Consider the following 22707-nt stretch of genomic DNA (forward strand, 5'->3'; position numbering starts at 1 on the left):
TACTTCTAAAACCAGATTGAATATTAGGAAAAATGCCATAATATTCAAGAAACTCTATTAGTTGTTTAGAAATAATATGTTCCAAAACCAGCACTTATACAGGGTGAGACAAACAAAAAAAAGTAACCCCCTAGAGTTTTTTTTTGGCTATTTTCTCAGCAGCTGCTTGGAATTTCAGTGTGAAATTTTATTGTTGTTACTGACTACTTTTATATGCAAAATGGAATGAGATTATCTTTAACCATGGCAAAGTTACAGACTTTTTAGCATGGTTTGCACTGTAAAACTACCACTATTAAAAAAAAAAAGAAAAGGGATACCAGCTTACTGTTAATGACATCACAATGATGTAGACTTTTGTCTGGGGAGCCATGTTGAACATTTATCGTAAGCTCCACCCAAAGCCGTAAACAATCACATAAGGAAGTGCTGCAGATGAACCGGGACAGCCTGCCACAGGGATCGATTGACAAGGCTATTAAGAACTTCCCAAGGCGACTGAAAGCCTGCCTTAAAGCTGGGGTGGACCCTTTGAGTATTCACCATGACTGTAAAATTCTGACACATTGTTAATCATTTGAATGACGTTATTTTAAATATTTTTAACATGCGAAAGTTGCTGAGTAGTAATGCTAAAATGTCAGTAACATTTACATAGCATAGATAATTAAATGTTGTTAATATGATGATTAAATACGTTTGTAAAATCTCTTGCTGAAATTCAAATCAGTCGCTGAGAAAACAGCAAAAAATGTCTTTTTTATTTACCTCATGCTGTACATGTAATTATCAGTGCCATGTACAAAGCCTCGAGTGATGTTGCTCAGTTTTTGAATATGTTCTTTTTTTTTTTTCTAAAGAAATGTTTATTTCTGTTAGCAAGGCTGTCAAATACAAGGTATTAAGCAGAACCTTTTGCAAAATACTTGGGGAACTGGAAACATCCTGACTTAGATATGTAGTTCCTGCCTAGATCTCCTATGCAAAATGGGGCTTCATGAGTCCATCTAAGATCAAAAAAAGTGTTTTCTACTAATTGGATGATGTAACAAAATTTGAATTGTGTGGCGTGGCCTGGCATTCAGAAAGGTGCTTAAATGATGGTTGCAGTTGTTCAGGTCTTGCTGCGTCTGAGTAAGTGCTGTGTGGTCTGCAGTTTACCAAGGGCCCCTTTTACCAAGCTGCGGCAAAAGGGGGCCTGTGCTGGTGTCAGCACGCGTTTTTGACGTGTGCCGAGGTACCATTTTCACACCGGTGCTACAACAGTAAACATATTTTTGTAGTGCTGGTTATGACGGTGCGCTGGGGGTAGGAAGTACCGCTGGGCCAGTGGCGTTCCTAGGGGGGCTGACACCCGGGGCGGATCGCCGGTGCGCCTGCCCCCCCCGGGTGCAGTGCCCCCCCCAGAACAGCGTGACGCCCCCTCCCCCCGGGTGCACGCCACTGGGGGGGGGGGGGGGTGCCGCGCGTCTGCCGGCTCTTCGTTTTCATGCTCCCTCTGCCCCGGCACAGGAAGTAACCTGTTCCGGGGCAGAGGGAGCATGAAAACGAAGAGCCGACAGGCATGCGGCACCCCCCCCCTTGGTATGCCACTGTGCTGGGCTGCTGTGGTAGCCTAGCAGGTACTTCCTTTTTAGCAAGCCATAAACCCGCTTTGGGCTTACTGCCACTTTGTTAAAGGGGCCCTTTATATACAGTGAGTTGTCAAACCTGATTGGCTGGGATTTGAGATATATAATTTAATAAGACATAGAAACATACAATATACCCCAAAATAACACACTATAAATCAAAAATACACAAACTAATACCCCAACTACACCATCGCAACAAATTCCTGGTCCTATCTGCTACCTCTCCACAAAATCGTTGTACAGAAGGCCTGCAAAAGTAAATGTGTCTTTAACATCTTCTTAAACTGCTGCAAAGTTGAACAACATCTAAGGTGCCCCGGTAGCTTATTCCTTAGCAATGGTTCTGCTATAAAAAAAAAGCACAGGTTGATGTCTCTATATAACCACCACTTTCCGAGCTTAAGTTGCAAAAAAGAACATACCACTGTAATGCCTGACTCAAATATTGAGGGGCTACCATATGCAGTGCTTGATAAATCAAGGTCAACACTTTATACTGAATATGAGATACAACTGGGATAAGAAAGAACCTGTGGGGCTAAATTGGGAGGTGAAGTGGTGGGTGTTTCTCTAAGGACACAGCCCTCATCTATCACACTGTTCTCAAATGGCAACAGCATCGTTGGGTGCCCAATCACTACCATTTCAGTCTTCCCTACATTTAACACCCATTTTCCTGCATCCAAGTACTAACTTTTGCCATACAATCGGCCATCACTGGATTTCTGCAAGAAGGAATGACTTAGTTAAATGAGCTGGTTAATAAAATATATGTTTTAGAGGTTGCATCTTTATTACATATATTGTCGTATTTTTTTTAATGGCTTTCAGTTCACTTCCTTCGCAAGGATGTTCTTGAAGCTTAATATTAAATATATTACAAATATAGAGTTAAGAAAAGAAAAATGGAAACAATACAGACTGGAAAATGAGCAAAAATGCCATGCACACACAAGTGCTTGTAAACTGTTTTGTTTTTTTAAATTATGATGTTTTGCTATATATATACACATTTTTTCTTTTAGTAAGAAATATAAAATAGATGTTAATTTATACAAATGTTCTGCAGTCAGTGTGGAATTCTCTCGTACTTATCATAGAATCTACTCTGAGCTGTCACTGAAGTCTGGTGTCCTTGAATATTATCCTGTCAAAATAAATACACAGAATAAATTGTAGGAATCCAGCATGCATATCAGCTAAAGAAACATGCTGTTTTCTTCTCAGGTTTTTGATGCTCATAGATCATTTTCCAGGTCTTATCTTGGTGCCATACGCTGGATACACATAAGCTAAGCAGATTACTTAGTGGTTCAAGGATAGTTTAGAAGCCCTAAAGAAATTTAAAAAGCAATCATATGGGGTATTTTTATAAGAACCTTGAGTATGTAGAACAACGCTTTATGGGGGCTCTTTCACTAAGCTTGTTAAGTAGCTAATGCAGGATTTATTGTGTGGTAGACAGTAGCAGAGACCTGCAATACTGTCTCCGGCATTAAAAAGGCAGTTCTAGCTGCCGAATGTGGGAGAGGGTGGGATATGGGGTCAGACAAGGGTAGGTGGAAGTGGGGCTAGCTATGACAACTAGTGCATAGGTCATTACTGTGTACTGGCTGTCAGGAATAATGAAGAGAAGCAGACCGTATGCAGAAAAACAGTTTATTATCACTACATGGTTTGTTCCCCATCTTTCCCCATTGTTTCTGATGTACCACAACTTTAGGTTGCTTACTAGCACCAACCTTATTCAGTGTTTTCTTGGCTCCACTTTTTACTCCAATCCAATCACTGCCTTCCTTTCTGCTATGCTGACAACATTCATGTTCTCTATCATGTTTCCCCTTCTTGTCCCGATCTCACAGACCTCACTCTCTGACTCCCAAAAGTTTCCTCCTGGCTCTCTGAAAACATTTGTTCCTTAACTCGAAAAAAAGTGAGGCTATACGCTTCCCAGCTCCTTACACTCTCACTCCTCAGAGCTCGTTCTCCTCAACTTTGCCCCTTCCTGTTGTTGACAAACAGTCTTTACCTTTTAGATATTCTGTCAAAATTTTGGGCGTTCACTTCGATAGTCACCTTACCTTCAAGGTCCAAATTAACACTGTCATTACTCTTTGGAGGCGGGGATAGTGCGGGGCAGACTTATACGGTCTGTGCCAGAGCCAGTGGTGGGAGGCGGGACTGGAGGTTGGGAGGCAGGGATAGCGCTGGGCAGACTTATACAGTCTGTGCCAGAGCCGGTGGTGGGAGGCGGGGATAGTGCTGGGCAGACTTATACGGTCTATGCCAGAGCCGGTGGTTGGGAGGCGGGGCTAGTGCTGGGCAGACGTATACGGTCTGTGCCCTGAAGAGCACAGGTACAAATCAAAGTAGGGTATACACAAAAGTAGCACACATGAGTTGTCTTGTTGGGCAGACTGGAGAATTCCTTTATTAAATGAAAGCGGAAAATCAAATTTCAATACATTACACTGTGCAGTTATAAAGCCAGCCCCTCTATACTTTTATACAAAAATGCAAATTTTACACAAAAAACCGTCCCCCCCAACCCCCCCCAAACATTCAACTCAACTTCAAGCGTACATGCTTCCACCAAACCCCAAAGGTCTTTACCCCCACCTCCACCCATTCCCATCGGGCCACTTCCTGGACAGCTCGGACAACGTCCCAGGAGACCTGCTCAGCAGACCTGCACTCCTGGCCCAGGGACACCTCGCAGCGAGCCATCCATAGGCAGTATCTGATGATAACTGAGATTAGAAAGGCGGTACCTGGCTCTAGCCGCCCCGTCTCCCCCTGCCTCCCATACACCCAGTCCGCATAGGTGTAGGACGTGAAGCTGGGGATGGCCAGCAAGGCAGCCACTCTCCGGCAAACCGCTACGGAGAATGGACACTCCTTCAGGAAGTGGTCCATGGTCTCCAGCCGGCCAGCACACTCCCCCCTCGGGCAGTCTCGGTCCTGCTGGTTCCTACACCGAAGGTTTGCCCTAACATACAACCTGCCATGTAGGGACAGCCAAGCAATGTCCCTGTACTTGTGTGGGATGCGTTTGGATGAAATAAAACGCAGGCCCTGCCTCAGCACGGGCTCCGGAGCATCCCTAAGAGCCAGGGGAGAGGAGAAGCGTTGGGAGCGAACCCGCTCCACCCAGATCTCCCTCTGCCCTGCCCTAACTTCCTCCCATATAATGTCCCACAGCCGAACCAGCTTTACCAAAGATTTATAGTAGCCTACCCCCTCCGGGAACCCTTTCCGCAACCGTCCCACCCTACCTCCCCCCAACCAAGGACCCCAAAATCCCTCCCACCACTGGACAACACTGTGTACCCATCCTGGGGCATTCAGACCCCCCGCCCGCCCCAGGTTAAACTGGATGAAGAGGGAGGAGAATAGCAAGACTGGGTTTACCATTCCCACCCCCCCTTCCTCCCGCGACCGGTAAGTGAAATTACGTCGAACTGGGTTCATCCTGTTCCCCCACAGGAGTTGAAAGAACACGCTGTAAATTGCCGTGAAACAGCGTTCCGGCAGGAGACAGATGTAGCTCAGGAACAGGAACATGGGGACCACCTGGCTCTTCAGCAACCGGACCCGGTCCTCCATGGGCATCCGCCACCCCTTCCAGCGGTCCACCTTCTCCCTCGCCTCCGCTATCCTTTGTTCCCAATTTTCCCGCCCGTAATCCCCTCCCCCAAAATACACTCCCAAAACCCTCATTTTCTCTATCCCATCCGGGAACCCTCCACCTAAATTAAACCGCCGTCCCTCTGGCCCCACCCACAAGCTGGTGCTCTTGCCCAGGTTTACCCGAGACCCCGAAGCCTGGGAGTATGCTGCAAGGGTCTCCTGCAGCCTCCTCCCCTCCCTGCGATCCGCCACCCAGACGGTGATATCGTCCGCATAGGCGATGACTCGCAACACATTCCCTTTGCCTACCTCCACTCCTCTGAGCCCGTCCTCCCCCCCCCCTTCCAGCCTCCTCACCAGGGGATCAATGGTGAAAGTGTACAGCAGGGGGCTCAACGGGCACCCCTGCCGCACCCCCGCCGAGATCCCCACCTCCGCCCCCCTCCATCCATTCACCAGGGGAAAGAATCGCGCCCCCGCATACAATAACTGAAGTTGCGCGATCCATTCCCCCGGGAATCCATAGTGGTCTAAGACCTTCCATAAAAAACCCCACTGCACTCGGTCGAAAGCCTTGTCCTGGTCCAAGGCCACGACCAGCCTGCCCTCTCCCACCCGACTACGTTCCAGGCCCTCCCTCACCCAGGCCACTGCCTCTAGCACCCCCCTTCCCGGGACCCCACACCCCTGCGGGGCTGCCAGCACTTCCCCGGAGATCTTCCTCATGCGGGCAAGGAGCATGTGAGCGAAGATCTTCCGGTCGGTGTTCAGAAGTGCAATCGGCCGCCAATTTGCCACATCCTGGGGGTCCTTGCCTTTGCTAAGGAGGACCAAAGCTGATGCCCCCATCGACTCAGGCAAGGATCCCCCTGTTCGTGCCACCTCCCAGATTGCCAACAAGACTGGCGCCAACTGATCCCTAAACCGCTGGTAGAACTCTGCCGGGAGTCCGTCTGGCCCCGGCGCCGTCCTGCGCCGCAAGGCCCCAATGGCCTCCTGTACCTCCCGCAGCGTCCACGGCCGCAGCAAGGCCCGAAGATGAGGCCCCCCCTTACCCACCCCTGGGGTTTCCTCAATGTACCTCGCCATGGCCTCCTCCCCCAACCGTTGGTCCAAAAAGACCCGCCCAAAGTGGGTCCCCACCACCTGCAAGATACCTTCCCTAGACTGCTGGAGCGTCCCCCCCTCATCCCTTAACCCCTCTACCACCCTCCTCTCCCTTCTTTCCTTACAGCAGTCATAAGGGTTCGGGCTGAGCAGCTTCCCGAAGTCCCGCTCATAGACGAGGGAAGAGTACCGATTGTATTGTACCCGTTCCACCTCCTGCTGCAAGGCCTCAATGTCCTCCCTCTTCCCTCCCCTGGAAATCAAATTGTCCCTTTGCTTCCTCAGAGCAGTTCCTAGCCGGGTGACCTCCCTCCCCTGCCTCCTCGCCTGACGGAGAAAGAACCCCCTGGTGCGGTGTTTCAAAACTTCCCACCAGTCCCCTAGGGAAGGGAAGACACCCTGAATGGATACCTGGTCTGCCAGAAACTCCAGATACTCCTGGTACAACACCCCCTCCCTCAACCATTTCTGATTTAAACGCCACAATCCTTTCCCCAATCCGTGAATCCCCCCTCCCCCCAGCTCGACCAGCACCATCTTGTGGTCTGAGAAATCAACCTCTACCACCCTTGGTGCCTTCCCACACGCCCCTCCCCGAACTAAAAACCGGTCGATTCTACTTCTACAAGTGCCCCGGGCAAAAGTGAAACCCTGCGTCCCACCACCAAACTCTATGTGCGCGTCCACCAATCCCGCTCCCTTCATGATCCCTGCTAGCCGTACCCCATCGTAACCTACTTGCGCCGCCCTCCCCCCCCTATCCTCCTTTCTCAGGACTGTGTTAAAATCCCCCCCCCAAACTAGCTGCCGTGAGGTGTAAAGGCACGGCCGAATTTTCCCAAACAGTGCTGCCCTTCCCCGTTTGCTTTGCGGCCCGTAGATGTTAATCACCCGCAAAGCCACCCCCCGCAATCTCACATCTAACACCAGACACCTCCCAATTCCCAGCTCCACCACCCTCTGGATCTCTACTTTAAATGTTTTGAAGAGGATGCCTATCCCCCCATACCGTTCCCCTGCCAGACCCCAAATAGAGGGCCCCCATCTCCAGGCCTGCTTTGCCCACCGAACCTCCTCCAGCGTTCGCAGCCTGGTCTCCTGCAGAAGAAAACAGTCCACCGCCACGGCAGAGAGGCCATCGAACGCCAAGCATCTCGCCCTCTGGGAGGCGACACTAGCCACATTAAGTGTGGCGAATGTTAACAGCAGTCCAGCCATCATTGTGCCGTTCCATACCCCCCGCCCTCCTGGCTACCTTCCCTCTGCTCCATACTACCTCCAGGGATCCCTTCCCCTTCACCCTCCCCTTCCTCGTCCGCCCAGTCCCGGACCCCTAGCTCAAAAAGCCCCCCCCCCTTTCCTTACTTTCTTCCTCCCCTTCTTCCTCTTTTCTTCGCCCACCTCCCTCCCTCCTTGGGAGTCGTCCACTGACCCTCCCCCCCCTGCCTCCTCTCCCGCCCCTTCTGCCCCTTCTTCGACCCCCTCCATCAATCCTGCCTCCAGCCCATCCTCCCTGTCCTCTCTTGCCTTCATCCCTGCCTCCTGTCCTACCCTCCTTCTCTCCCCCACCCTCCCTTCAGCCCCCCCCAATCTGCCCCCCACCTCCCCGACCTCCTCCACTACCATTTCCTCCTCTTCGTCCCTCAAAACCTTCTCCCTCTACTTCTTCTTCCTTTTACCCGCTGTTCCCTTTCCAGCGTCTGCCATGCTTTCCAACCCATCCTGCCGGCTCATCCCATCCTCTCCTTCCTCTCCTGCCAGTTCGTCACCCCCTCCCTCATCTTCCAATCCCCTAAATCTGTTCTCTACTTCTATCCCCATTCCTGCCTCCCCTCCCCCTTCCTCCCGTACCCCCGTCATCTTCCGTTGTTTTTTTGACACCCGCGTCCAACCCTCATCTGCCCCGTCCTGCTGCTTCCGCCCTTCCCCCAACCCTTCCCCACCTCCCACTCCCTGTCCCTCTGCAGCTCCTTTTCCCCCCCACCCCGGGAACCTGATCTCGCCCTACATTCACTCCCCCCCTCTCCCTCTGAACTGGACCGCCCCCTCCCATGTCCTCCTCTCCCCCGTTATGGGAGGCCCAAGGGCAAGCTCTGAATGCATGCCCCAGACCCCCACACAAATTACACCGGATAGATGCACAAGACTCCGTAGGATGCTCCTTAGACCCGCACTTCCCACACTGCCGTACTGGGCACGACATACTAAAATGTCTGAATGACCCGCACTTGTGACATTGCCGCGGCTGCCCCTTGTAAAAGCAGAGGATCCGATCCCTGCCAATGAACGCCGCGGAGGGAATGTGCTGGGTCACGTGTCCTGCCTGCTTCAGCCTAACCTGCGCACACCATCCTCCCGCCCACACCCTACTGGGGTCAGGGAGTTTGGACAAGGGGGTACGCAATTCTGCGTACCGCTGTAGCCAGAAGGCCAGGTCCGCCCCTGAAATGGATTCATTTCGGACCAGCAGGGTTACCTGCACCAGGTCAGGTCTGCTGATCGGTACGGCCCTAAAGTTTCTCCAATCCCCTTTCCCCCTTACCCCCTCGTATTTCTCCCAGAAGACCTCCATGCCTCGCTGGGTCAGAAAACTAACATCATACTCTGGGATATTCACCGGGTGGATACAGGCATAGAGGTCCTCTGGGAGAAATCCTAAACCCAAGACCAACTTCAGGGCCTCATCCCTACTTGGCATCCCCCCTCCCCCACCCACCTTAACTGAATCACATTCCTCCTTTTGGGAACCTGGCCCCCCCACCCTCCCCCCCATCCTTCCCCAATGCTTCCTGCCCCCCCATTCCCCCTGCGCCCGCCCCTCCCACCTACTACCGCCGCAAAGGATGGAGCACCCCCCCCACCGTCCCCCTCCTCCATCTCCTGCACTGAGACCCCCCTGCTCCTGCTGCGCCGTACCCCCCCTCTCTCTCTTGCCTCCCCTCTCAGCCTCCCTCCCTTCTCTCCCTTCTGTCAGCAGACTTTGCACATCCCCTGCCTTCACAGTGTCCTTCTGTACCATTTCCCCTGCAGCAAAAAACCTGCCATTGTCCCCTTCAACACGTTCGCTAGAGACAGTGAGAGCAGGTTCCCCTAAATACTTGTTCCCCTCCCAATGCCCCTGACCCCCTCCCCCGCCCACCGAGCCAACCCTCCCCTCCCGGCCCGAACACTCCCCCCTGGCTCGCACCCCTGCAGCCTGGCCAACTGCAAAGTCAAAGGTACCAGTCAAGTTTCCTTCTGGCGCACACTGCAAGGCAAACACCTCCCGCTCCTCCCCCCCTCCTTCCCCCCCGGAACCTGCTCTCTGTGCTGGGTCCCTCCTTGCAACGTGCTGCTCCAGCTTTCCCTGTGCGGGCCCGCTGTTTTCCTGGGAACTGGTCTCCCCTCTGGCGTCCTGCTTCGTTGGGACTTCCTGCTCTGCCGTTTTGCAAAGTAAGAGTGGCTTCCCGCACTCCAGCACCACTCGCTCTCCCAAACATGGGGAATCCTCCTGCGCTGTAGCATTCTCCTCTGCGGCCATCCCTGCTCCTCCAGCCCGATTGGCTGGCGCCTCCTGCTCCAATGTGCTGGGCGGGCATGGCATCCCGCCACCCGGCAGCGCAGTTCCTTGCCATTCTGAACCTTTATGTGGGGAACACTGTGTGGCCTCCTGTGCTTTCTCTATGGAAAACCACTCCTTGTCTTCACCTGCCTTTCTTCCTGCATTCTCCTTTAAGAGGCAGCTCCCTGCTGGAACATCTCCACTTTCAGTCCTTAGTCCTGCTGCAGGCTGATTGGCTGGAACATCCTGCTCCTCAGAGCTTTGTGGGTGAGGCCTCCCAGGCATTTTTTCCTTGCCGTCTGCTCCTACTACAGGCAATGGGAACAGGACAACCTCCTCTTCTCCAGGTAAGTTCTCTGTTTCAACTTCCACCACCACTTCTGTGGAAAAAGGTTTCTCTCCTGAAATTGCAGCCTCTGTTTCAACAATGTGAAAAGTCTTAGTGTTAAAGTTTTTTTCCTGTTCTGTTCTCCCACACTCAGGTGCTCTCAATGAGGCTTCCACAGCCCCACCTTCAGTCCTGCTTACTCCAGAAGCTGCCTGCAGAGGCCCTGACTGACTAGCAAGGTATTGCATGAATTTCAATGTATTTTGGGTGCTAGTTCCTGGCAGCTCCCCTGATGCTTCAGTGTTCTGGGGTCCAAAGCCTGGGCTGATTCCTTCCTGCTCTGTTTGTTGCTTCCACTGTACCGAGGCTGACGGGGCCTGTCCCCCCGAGGCCATCCTGTCTCTGTTGATATAGAGTTCTCTCAGAGGATTTCCAGGGCCTTTCCTCAGGGCCCTCAGCAGCTGTTCTTTTCTCTGGAGAAGCCTAAGCAGCCTGGTTTCCTCTTTCATATAGGTCTTGCGATGCTCTGCTGGGGCCAGCCTGCTCAGGGCTTTTGCCATTTTGACTCGCTTCCCCAGGTCCACCACCTCCTTCTCCGTACTTTTAATTCTCTTCACCACTTTAATTATGCCACTGGCCGGGTCCTCTGGATCCTGGCAGTAGTCCACAAGCTCTTCCTCCTCTAGATCGTCACTATCCTTACTGCTTTCCTCCTCCACCTCCGGCAGGGCCTCTTGACAGATCTCCATTACCACTCTTTCCTTCTCAGACCAGCTCTTCTCTAGGGTCTCCGCCAGCTCTCTCCCCCCCTCACCTGCTGGACGTCGTGCGGCCGCGAGGGGGGTACCAGTCCGGCTTCCTCCCTTGGAGTCTGGCCCTCTTCTATCCACAGGGCTCCTTTCCCTCCTCCCTGCGGCACTGCAAGGGAGGAGACCGCTTTTCCTGACCCTCTGGTCCCTGAGCCCAAGAGGCCCCATGGCCTGGGCCTGTCCTGGGGAACGCTCCCCAGAGGCCCTCCACATCCTTGGGGAGGGAGTTAGGCCTCACTCTCCTCCCACTGGAAGTCTGCAGAGCTCTCTGAAACACCTCCTTCCACCTCAGCAGACTGGATGGACCGTGCAGGTCTTTTTCTGCCGTCATCTACTATGTTACTATGTTACTATTCGCTTTGTTCACCCCCTTTTTTTTCTCTTTCTGCTGTTCGTTCTCTGTTGCTCAGCCTAATTATCACACATATTGACTACTGTAATTCTCTTTATGCAGGCCTTCCCTTCTCCTCCCTTAAGGGGCTCCAACCAGTCCAATCCACCGCAGTTTGTTTACTTCACCATTCAAGACCTTTCAATCGTCACACTGCTGCTTCGGTCAGAACACTGGTTACTCCTCTCTGCTCGAATTCAATACAAACGTTTTACACCATATGTTCCCTCTAGGTCACTCCATTCCTCCTCTTTTGGATCACTTTGGCTACCCCCTCCTTCTATCACTCGCCTCGATGTCACCTGCTCCACTGCTATCAGCTATGCCAGACCCTCCCTGCCCATCTTCAAAGCCTTGCTCAAATCCCACCTCTTCAATGTTGCCTTCGGCACCTAACCACCATACCTCTATTCAGGACATCTAGACTGCCCCCACTTGACACTTGACATTTCGCCCACTAGATTGTAAGCTCTTTTGAGCATGGACTGTCCTTTTTTGATAAACTGTACAATGCTGCGTAACCCTAGTAGCGCTCTAGAAATGTTAAGTAGTAGTAGTAGTACCTTGGCTGTGGAATTCGCTATGGCTAGAGCCCTCCTATGCAAAGTTCAAAGCAGCTCTTAAGACCCACCTTTTTGAAATTGCAAATTGTGTTTTCTCTGAATGTTTTTTTTCTTTCTCTCCTCTCTGCAGCCTTATTGATTTATTGTAAACTGCATAGAAGCCAGCTTTGGTCTTTTGTGGTATATCAAAACATTTAAAATAAAATAAGTCCATTACATGCTTAACAGGCAGTGTTTTATAACCTTAGGGGTCCTTTTACTAAGGTGTGCTGAAAAATGGCCTGCGGTAGTATAGGCGCAAATTTTAGCTGCACGCAGGGTCATTTTTCAGCGCAACTGTAAAAAAACGCCTTTTTGGGGGGCTGAAAATGGACGTGCAGCAAAATGAAAATTGGCATGTGTCCATTTTGGGTCTGAGACCATACCACCAGCCATTGACTTAGTGGTAAGGTCTCAAGCATTAACCAGAAATATTTTCTGACGCATGTATCGGATGTGCGTCAAAAATAAAATTACCGCCTGGGTCACATGGTAGCTGGGTGGTAACTCAGAACTGGCATGCATTGGGTGCGAATAAGTGCTTACATGGCTTAGTAAAGGGACCCTTTATAGTGTAAGCGCAGGGCACACACCTGACCCACCCATGCTTTTCCTATGTCCACATCTATAACCAGCAATTATGTGCTACGGTTATAGAATTATGGCTAAGTACAGTTATTAACTGCAAATTAATGCCAATTAGCAGCAAATAACTCCAATTAGAGACAATTATTGGTAGACAGTGCCAATTAGAGCTTTACTAATCAAGTTACACATATAACTAGAACTAATCTATAATCTGTGCACACAAGTTTGCACCCTGTGTAAAAATGTGCACACAAGATTATAGAATCATCAGTGGCGTTCCTAGGCGGGGGCGGCGAGTGCATATCGCTGGGGGGGGGGGGGGTGCCGCGCGCGCCTGTCCTTCGTTCATTCCATGCTCCCTCTGCCCCGGAACAGGCTGTTCCGGGGCAGAGGGAGCATGGAACGAACGAAGGACAGGTGTGCACCCGGGGGGGGGGGCTCTTTCACGGGGGGGGGGGGTCCTTTCACCGGGGGGGGGGGGGTCACGCTGAATCCAGGGGGGGCGCTGCACCCGGGGGGCGGGGCGCATTGGTGATCCGCCCCGGGTGTCAGCACCCCTAGGAACGCCGCTGAGAATCATACACCATATTTGAAGCCTGTTCGAGAGACGCTCCGAGGAAAATGCATTGGGGTCTTTTAATAGCTAACTGGTTGGGCCTAGAATTTGAAGGGGGTAAATTCAGCCAGGTCTAAAACTTGGTACTTATCTTATTAAAGTTTGTTTCAGCTGGGGGAGGGGGGGGGGTCTTTTGCTGACATAGGATATGTTTTGCTCTCCAGCTGCATCAAGGCACACCCTATAAAGATAGCAAAAGTATGGATAAATATAAAACCACACCCATATCTATCTATTAACCCATTATTTTCTGAGACCATACCTGCTATGAATGATGCAACCATTAGTCACACCTTAGAAGTTCCCGGCTTTAAGGTGTGACTAATGGTGGCATCGTTCTTAGCAGGTATGGACTCAGAAAATATTGGGTTAGTAGGTAGATACTGGTGTGGTATTATATTTATCCATACGAACTTTAATAAGATGAGTACCAAGTTTTAGAATCTTATTTTTTTGAGACTACTAGCAATGTTGCTGGTTAAAAATATGGGAAAGAAAAATTTGAATGTTACAATTGGATAGTTAAAGAATTTACCGCTTCCCAATGAAGAAGTGGGTGTGTGATTCTCACCATATTAAGTTAAGCATTGGTGAGTGTCACTAATGAGGTTAGCGGGTAAACTATTCCTATTGGGAGATTAATAAGGAATCCTAAAAAATTACATGCATAACTGGCATGTAACTTTTAGGGTCCAATATTTAGACCACCGGAGTTAGCCGGGCCAACTTCTGCAGTGGCCACAGAGCCCGGATATTCAATGCCGGGCCATTTCCAGTGATCGGCATTGAATATCTGGGTATTTTTTGGCTAGTTCCAACTTAACCAGCTAAGCCAATATTCAGCACTGGCTGGTTAAGTTGAAACCGGCTAAAGATAGACCTGCTATTTTGGCAGCCAAATTTGGCCGCCAAACTTAGCCGGCAATGTGCTGAATATTAGCAGATAGTCAGTTGTATTGCATGATATAACAGGTTATACACTAAAGGCCATATTCTAAATAAGGTGCCTAGAAAATCTGCAGAGTAAACAATTCCGGCTAAGCATATTCTATAAGTGGCTCCTAGATTTAGGCACAGGATATAGAATACACTCAGTTGATATCTCAATGCCTAAAACTATGCACCTCCAAAAATGTGCCATAAATTCCTGCATATAGATTTACGCGCACTAGGCCACATTCTATAACTACGAATGCAAATTTTGGAATGCCCATGAAATGCCCATTTCCCTGCCTATAACCATGCCCCTTTTGAACTGCATGCATTAGAATTTATGCACAGTTCATTACAGAATACACTTAGCGACTTGTGCGCGTAAATTCTGATTATTGTCAATTAGTCCTCATTATTGCTTGTTAGGTGCAGTTATCAGTGCTGATCAGCTTGTTAAGCCAATTAAGTTACGAGCGCTGTTATGGAATATGTTTAGATTTCAGCTCGGAAACCTAGGCACAGTATTATAGAATCCGGCATAGCCAGTGATCTCCTGCTGAATATTTTCAGATAGCCGGTTAATTGCCTGGCTGGTTAAATATCAGGCGATTAGTGCCTGTTTTATAGAAGTATTCAGAGTTAACATGACAGGATGTCTTTATGAATGTGTCAGGAGAGGCTAGTCATAGCCTATATTTTAAAAAGGCAGTGAAGATTAAATCATGTACATTTAATCTACAAAATTTTATTCAGCTAATTGTCATGCTGCAGCATGAAAGGATGTGTACATCCCTCGGAGCCTGTCATACTATAAAATATTGCGTTCACTTTTCTCAGCTGGCCTGACAGCACAGGTCTGCTTTCAGTCGAAGTGAGATACAGTTCTTGCTTAAAAAAAAAAGTGGTTTATCGGAGCATTTTCTTTTCATTTACATAAACTGAAGACGTTCTATGCAATATTTATGACTTCACACTCTTCCCGCAGACAGAAGGTAAAGATGATTTTGATTGTAAAGGCCAGATGCTGTCTTGAAAATCAATATGAAGTCTTTTAATAATTTAATATAAAAAAATTGAGCATTTTTTCATTGGGCACATATGGGCTTTATAATAAATGGTTATATCAAATTAAGGAATCTTGGATTGTTAGACTCAAGCAACTCATCAAGGAAATCCAACTAAGCTTTCAAGTCAATCACCATCAATAAGATGGAAACTGGGAAATCACTGAACTGACAGATGAACTGTGTAATAGAACTGAAGCAAATAACACTGAAAAATTAACAGCCTTTCACCAGGAATATCCAATTGAGCTTGCCTAACCAAAAGTATTACCACGGAGGTTCTTTTTTTCCTATCTACGATTTCATTTAGAGATGTGCTACACATTTGTGTGTTGCTTTAAGCACTAGTGACATGTATAATAAGGTTTGCCACCTTTAAGGCCAATATTCGAAAGATTCATTTGGGGAATTGCTTCAGTAAATTTTTGTGAGGCAAAATTTAGTCTATGGTGCTCAGTGTTTTTTAAACTCAGACCACAATGGACTGAACTAGACCCAGTTATCAGTATTGGGTGTAATCCAGGAACCAGCACTGAATACCCAAATCTTTATGCCTTCTGGACATGATTGGGGTCTGGTATTCTGATAACAAACATGGGAGGAAATAAATAAATAAATCTTCCAGGTGTTGTGGGCCTGCAGCTAATCTGAAATTACCGCCAGGGGGATGCGGTAGTCTCATTTTGGCACACGCTGCAGGCGCGTAGAGCCTAACGAGCCTTTGAAAAAGGGCCCCTATGCAATTAAATGACATGTGAAAATTGGGTGCATGCCTAAATTTGCACATGCAATTTTTGGCAAGTTTTGTATGATTAGGGGGACAGTTTACAGAAAACTATATGGCTGGTGTAACTGAGGGTGGCTAAATGATAGGCAGTGATACTAAGTTATGCTAGTATTCTATAAAAGAACCTTGGTGTCTAGGCTCTATTATATAATAGGCTCCTACTGCCCACCCTCAGGACCCCTAGAAGGAGACAACCAGTTATAGCATCGCTCCCAAAGGAATAATGCTATACTAGTGAGACAGATCAGATATTAAAGACAATAATCGATTCACACAGACATTAGATGCCACAAAGCAAATCAAGGTGAGGGAGCGCTTCCCAGGACCAGAATGCTGCATTAATGATCTTATGTTTAGGATATGTAAAGGGAAAGTTAAAACAATCCAAGAATGTTAAACTTTTTGAAGTTAAAATTCTTAGATTAAGTTAGTCCAATAAAAAGATACCACTTTCTATATATTTTTGATTTATAGTATTCATTATCTTCATTTCTATATTTCCCAATATGAAGACTCATTCCCTGTTGCTCACTTCTAGATGTAAGAAGGGGTGATCCCCAAGTCTACCTGGCTAATTGTCAGTTTGAGAATCCTACAGCAATAAAGCATATGCTGCAGTGGCATTAAAAGCCAGGATTTATCTACATAGACCAGAAGCAGGACCTGGTTTATATTGTACACTGCAGGCTATTCATTAATACAAATCAGGTTTCAGTTACATCTCTCACAGTTTGAGGCAAAGCTTTAAACATTCTATAAATCTGATCTAGGTTTAGTTACACAATAAATCTTCATAGGGAGAGATGCATGACACACACAATACTGTAAAACAAAGCACCATGTAATACTGGAATAGTTCAACATCATTTAACATCTAGTAACAAGATATGAAAAACTCACAGGTCTACACCAGTTTAACCTCTAAGCTCTTGACAGGGTTTGTGGGGCTTGAACTGGTGAAGCTAGAAATCCGAGGCCAAGAATCTACCGTGGAGCTATAGACCCAAGAGTATTAGGTAATTTTTTAAACTCATAAAATAACACGTATTTATGACCAGGCACAGTTCTTTAAAAATACTAGAATTTAAATGAAAAGTATTGTAGTTTGTTCCTAAACCCTGGAAATTATTTAGGGCTTTGGGGAAATGGATGAGGACCTTTTTATGCAGTCCTTTGTTGAAGCAATTGTTTTCATATTCAAGAAACGGATGGTTTATTCATGTAAAACCCATCCTTTGTTTGTAAGTGGGTCTCAGAGCTACATGTGTTGAGTTCAGGCAAGCCTAGCACTTCTGGGAATCCAGCAAGATAATGACTGCTGTTTCTAATTGCTTGTATAGCAGGAAGCATAACAAGATAATTCTCAGAGCATACATATGAGGTACAGGTTGAGAATGGCTACAAGTTTCAATTAGTGAGTTGTGATTCTTATATTCTCAAAAGTACACATTGCTGGCTGACATGATCTTTTGCAAATGATCTGCCTTGTAGTATTGCAAATTTCAAAGCCATTACTGCTAGTTCTTAAATAGCTGTTCTTTGCCCCACCTCTGGCTTATCATCATTTTAAAATTTAACTTTGAGGCCATTGGGAGCTATCCCATGGAGCACAGTTGGAGGCCTGGTATTGTAAATTTTAGTCTGAAATGAGTAGGTAAGATAAACCTATTGCACAGAACAGATAACTCAGAGAGCAATATTAATTTACTGTATTTTAATATTGTTTTAGATAAACACCACTGGGGTAATTCTATAACTGTGTGCAGTGGCGTCTCCAGACAGAAATATTTGGGGTGGCACCAGGATAGGTATGGAAGGAGGCCAGTCACAATGACATTTTTGCACTTCATGCCCCTCTCCTCTCCCCCACACGCTTTTAAATTACCATTATAATAGTGTTATTCCACAAATTATTCTGTATGGGAATGGTCTGGATTCTCTACAGGATCAGACAGAATTTCTACATAACCCTGAAGATCCAGTTCTATATTATAAACTTCATATTCCCCGGCAATGGGGCTATTCCTCTTAGAACTCACCATACAAAAAAGAAATTCAAATTGTGATTATATTCTTATGAAATGCACATGCTCCATCCACTGCCAGACACTTTGTTTAAAGCAGAAAAGGTTGTATTTGTATGGTGACTCTATAGGATGTGGAGACCATTAGTCCTGAACATTTTTATCCCCAGAGCCTGCTTTCAAATAGCCTTGCGAAATAACACAAAACCCTGCAAAAAGACATTCAAAGCCTATATAGGAAAAGCTTACCAAACCATAACAGCCATGACCCACCTATGAAAAAAACAGTGTTATAGATATTAAACTGGGCCCAAGAGCACCAATTTACCTGCTACTGAGAAACTGGAACAAGCTGGACTGTTACACATTCCTACAGAATCCTTCACCTCAGCTGTACACGCAGAACATGAACAGACCTTCAACTAATATAAAATAAGGGACCACAAAAAAAATGCAGACAAAAACTGAAATGGAGACCCCCTCATAAAAGCCAGACTCTATCAGCAATGAAAATATTGTTAAATGGAATAGAAATACATTTTCTCCTATACTCTGCTAAATACAAAATTAGAAAAGATGTACATGTCCCAAAGCATAAAGAGAATCCACGTACGTGGAGAACTCAATAGATCCCACGAAGCGTAAAATGTAAACAAAAAGGTGGGAATATGAGCCAGGCAATCCAATAACTGGACCCAAAATGAAGTTTAAAATAAACAATATTTATAAATTTTCAAGGAAATGATAATAAAACAATATCCACATTAAAAAATGACTCGACACAATGTTGTGTTTCGGCCGGATGGCCTACATCAGGAGTCTTGATGCTGATGACAGTAGTAAAAATAAGATCATCAGGTGACGTGATAATGAATTTTCAAATCACAAAAAAGAAGTGTGCAGATCAGGATTTAAAAAATGGTCTTAAAAAAGACTGTTTGGCCATCGCCCTAACATTGGTTGTACTAGCGTGCAGTGACAGACGGATTATTCACCAAACGGCCTTTTTTAAGACCATTTTTAAAATCCTGATCTGCACACTTCTTATTTGTGATTTGAAAATTCATTATCACGTCACCTGATGATCTTATTTTTACTACTGTCATCAGCATCAAGACTCCTGATGTAGGCCATCCGGCTGAAACATAACGTTCTGTCGAGTCATTTTTTTTAATGCGGATATTGTTTTATTATCATTTGCTTGAAAATTAATAAATATTGTTTATTTTAAACTTCATTTTGAGTCCAGTTACTGGATTGCCTGGCTCGTATTCCCACCTTTTTGTTTACATTTCCCAAAGCAGACACAAACCAATCCTTAAAAAGTACTAAATAAAAATAACTGTTTTCTTTTCCACCTTGGTTATCTAGGCAGTTTTTTAATTCAGTTGGTCCCAATCTGATCCACTTTTTGTGTCACTCTTCTAAATTTTTTTCCAGTTTGCCATTCCATTTCTTTTGTCTTTCTTCCCTTCCTTCTCTATAACTGCCTGGTACTGATCTATTTAAAATATTTCTTTTTTAACTAATGTCTGCTGCTACACGTCAACCCATATGTGATTTTACCCATTATTCTCCCTTTCTTTCATCCTCTAGTACTTATTCACCTTTACCTCTCATTCACCTACTGGCTTTTCTCATCCCCTTTTCATTCCATCTCCAGTAATCCCATTACTCCCTCTGTGTTTCTCCTTCTAGTCAGATAAGCTCCCCCACTATCTTTTACCTGCTCTTTAGTCCCCCATTTCCATCCTCTGTACTCAACCTCTCAGCCCTCATCTACCTTCCACAGCTTCTCATCCCCTCATCAGCTCCAGCTCCATCCCTATCTCTCCTTCCTGCGCTTGTCTCCAGGCTATTCTGTCTCATACCTTCTACCTCATCTCCTATTGCCTTTCTTTGACAACATTAAATCCGTTTCTACCCTCACTTAAATCCTTATTTCCTTCCTCTCTCACACTCTTCTACAGCACTCCATCCTGGCCTCAGTCACACAAGCAGAACACAGAGAGCCTCTGTTCAAATACAGGCTAAGCAATCACAAACTCAGGGGCCCTTTTACTATGGCACGCCGAAAAGTGGCCTGCGCTGGCGTAGGCACATAGGTCCATTTTTCAGCACACCTGGAAAAAAGGCGCTTTTTTTAGTGGCCAAAAATGGACGTGCGGCAAAATTAAACCCAGCGTGCATCCCTTTTCGGCCTGAGACCTTACTGCCACCCATTGACTTAGTGGTAAGGTCTCACATGCTAACCGAGTGGTAAGCATCAGCGCATGTAAACTGTCGATTACCACTGAGTAAGCGCCACGTGATAGAAAATAGAAACACATCAAAAATGGAATTACCGCCCGGGGCATGCGGTAGCTGGGCGGTAGTTCCAATTTGATGTTCGTTGAACGCACGAAGGCACCTACGTGTCTTATTAAAAGGGCCCCAAAAGTACTAATATACAGAAAAATTAAACTGAAACCCAAGATGCCAGATTCTGCATGCAGTGCAACACAAAAGAAATAGAAAGAAATGCATTTCCTCCTATACAGTGCAATACAAAGCTGGTAGATGTAAATTCTCAAAACTCACATAATTCAATCACCTAACTGAAAATAAAATCATTTTTCCTACCTTTGTTGTATTGTGATTTTATTTTCTAATCATCTTGTTCCCAGTCTCTGGTTCTGTTTCCCTACCTCTGTGCAATTAACTACTTTCCAGGATCTTCTGTCTATGAGCTATTTCTTTTCTCACATCCTTTCTTCATCACTTCCTGCCCGACATCCATCTTTAGCACTGATCTTTGAGCTTTCTTCCATTTTTCTGCTTCTTTCCAAATCTATCTAGTTTTCCACATCTTCCCCTCTCTTCAGTCCATGTTCAAGATTTCATCCCTCTCTTCCCTTCCATCCATGGGCATTTCCCCATCTCCCTTTCCTTCTATCCATGTGCAGAATGCTCCCCTTTCCTCTCCCTTCCATTCTCTGTGCTGCATTTATCCTCACTTCTCTCCCTTCTATTCATGTGTACCATGTCCCCCCTTTCCTTTCCTTTCCGTTTCCTTCCATCCATGTGCAGCCTCTCCCCTCTCCCTCCCTTTCTATCCATGTGCTGAATTCCTCCCCTCTTTTACTTATATCCATATGCAGCATATGCTCTCTCTCACTTCCCTTCTATTCATATGCTTGTCCCCTCTTCCTTCCCTTACATCCATGTGCAGCATGTCTCCCTTTTCTCTCCCTTCCCTTTTATCCATGTGCAGCATGTTACCCCTTCCCTCTCCCTTCTCTTCTATCCATGTGCAGCATGTCCCCTCTCCTCTCCCTTCTAGCCATATGGCAGCATGTTCCCTCCCCTCTCCTGTCCCTTCTATCCATGGGCAGTATGTCCTCCTCTCCTCACCATACAATATAAGGGGGTAAGAGTGAGATGTGTATCTGGGACCCAGGGGCGTAGCCAGTGGCGTTCCTAGGGGGGCGGACACCCGGGGCAGTGCCGCCCCCCCCCCCCCCGATGCAGCGCGGACCCCCCCCCGGCGAAAGACCCCCCCCCCCCTGGGTGCATGCTGCTGGGGGGGGGGGGTGCTGCAGCGCGCGCCTCCTGCGAGTTTACTAACTTTGCTCGTTCGCTGCAGCGCCCTCTGCCCCGGAACAGGAAGTAACCTGTTCCAGGGCAGAGGGAGCTGCAGCGAACGAGAGAAGTTAGCGAACTCTCGCAGCAGGCGCACGCCGCGGCACCCCCCAGTGGCGTGCACCCGGTGCGGACCGCCCCCCCTTGATACGCCACTGGGCGTAGCCAGACTTTGTGGTGGGAGGGGGCCTCGCTTCCCCCGCCTCGTCTCCCTCCACTGCACCCCACAGCAGCAAAAACCTTTGCTGGCGGGGGTTGGGCAGAAGTCTTCTTTATCGCCAGTCTCCGGCGCTGCTGCATTTGCTGCCATGCTCTTTCTTCCCCCTGACATCCTGTGCACGCTCCTTTAAGTGAAACTGAGCATGCTCAGTTTCACTTAAAGGAATGTGCAGGATGTGAGGAGGAAGAAAGAGAACAGGGCATGGAATGCAGAGCGCCAGAAAGCGGCGCTGAAGAAGGCTTCGACTGTCAGGGGTTGGGGACCCTGCCAGCAATACCAGGGCCCAGATGAAATTTGGGGGGCCCAGACCCCCGTGGCCCCACCTAGCTATGCCACTGCTGAGACCTTTGATGTGAAGTCCACTGCAGTGCCCACTAGGTTGCCCCACTGCTCTTCTGGGATGTCTGTATGGCCAGTCTAGTAAGAATGCTGACTCCTCCTACATCCCAATGGCTTGATTTTGTGCATTTTTCAGTTGTACAGTTTATTCATTTTAAATGGACCAAAAAGATAAATGCACAGAGCACAAAAACAACTAGCAAGTGGCCATTAAAAAAAAAAGATAGCCGTTTTGCAGTTTTGAAAGTCGCTATATTTTCCATTTTGATTCTGGACGTTTTGAGCAAAACGTCTAAAGTCAGACTTAGATGTCAAATGGAAAATGCCCCTCCACAGTGTCCTGTATTTAGGTATAATGGTGAAACTTCGAAATCGACTTCAACTGCTGCAAAATACAGTGGCTCACATTATTTTTAAATCTTGTATTATTTTCAAGGTTTTTCATGATTTAACTGCCTTACATTGCTGCTCAT

Source organism: Microcaecilia unicolor, chromosome 9 (genome assembly GCF_901765095.1).
Source record: "Microcaecilia unicolor chromosome 9, aMicUni1.1, whole genome shotgun sequence".
Lineage (NCBI taxonomy): Eukaryota > Metazoa > Chordata > Amphibia > Gymnophiona > Siphonopidae > Microcaecilia > Microcaecilia unicolor.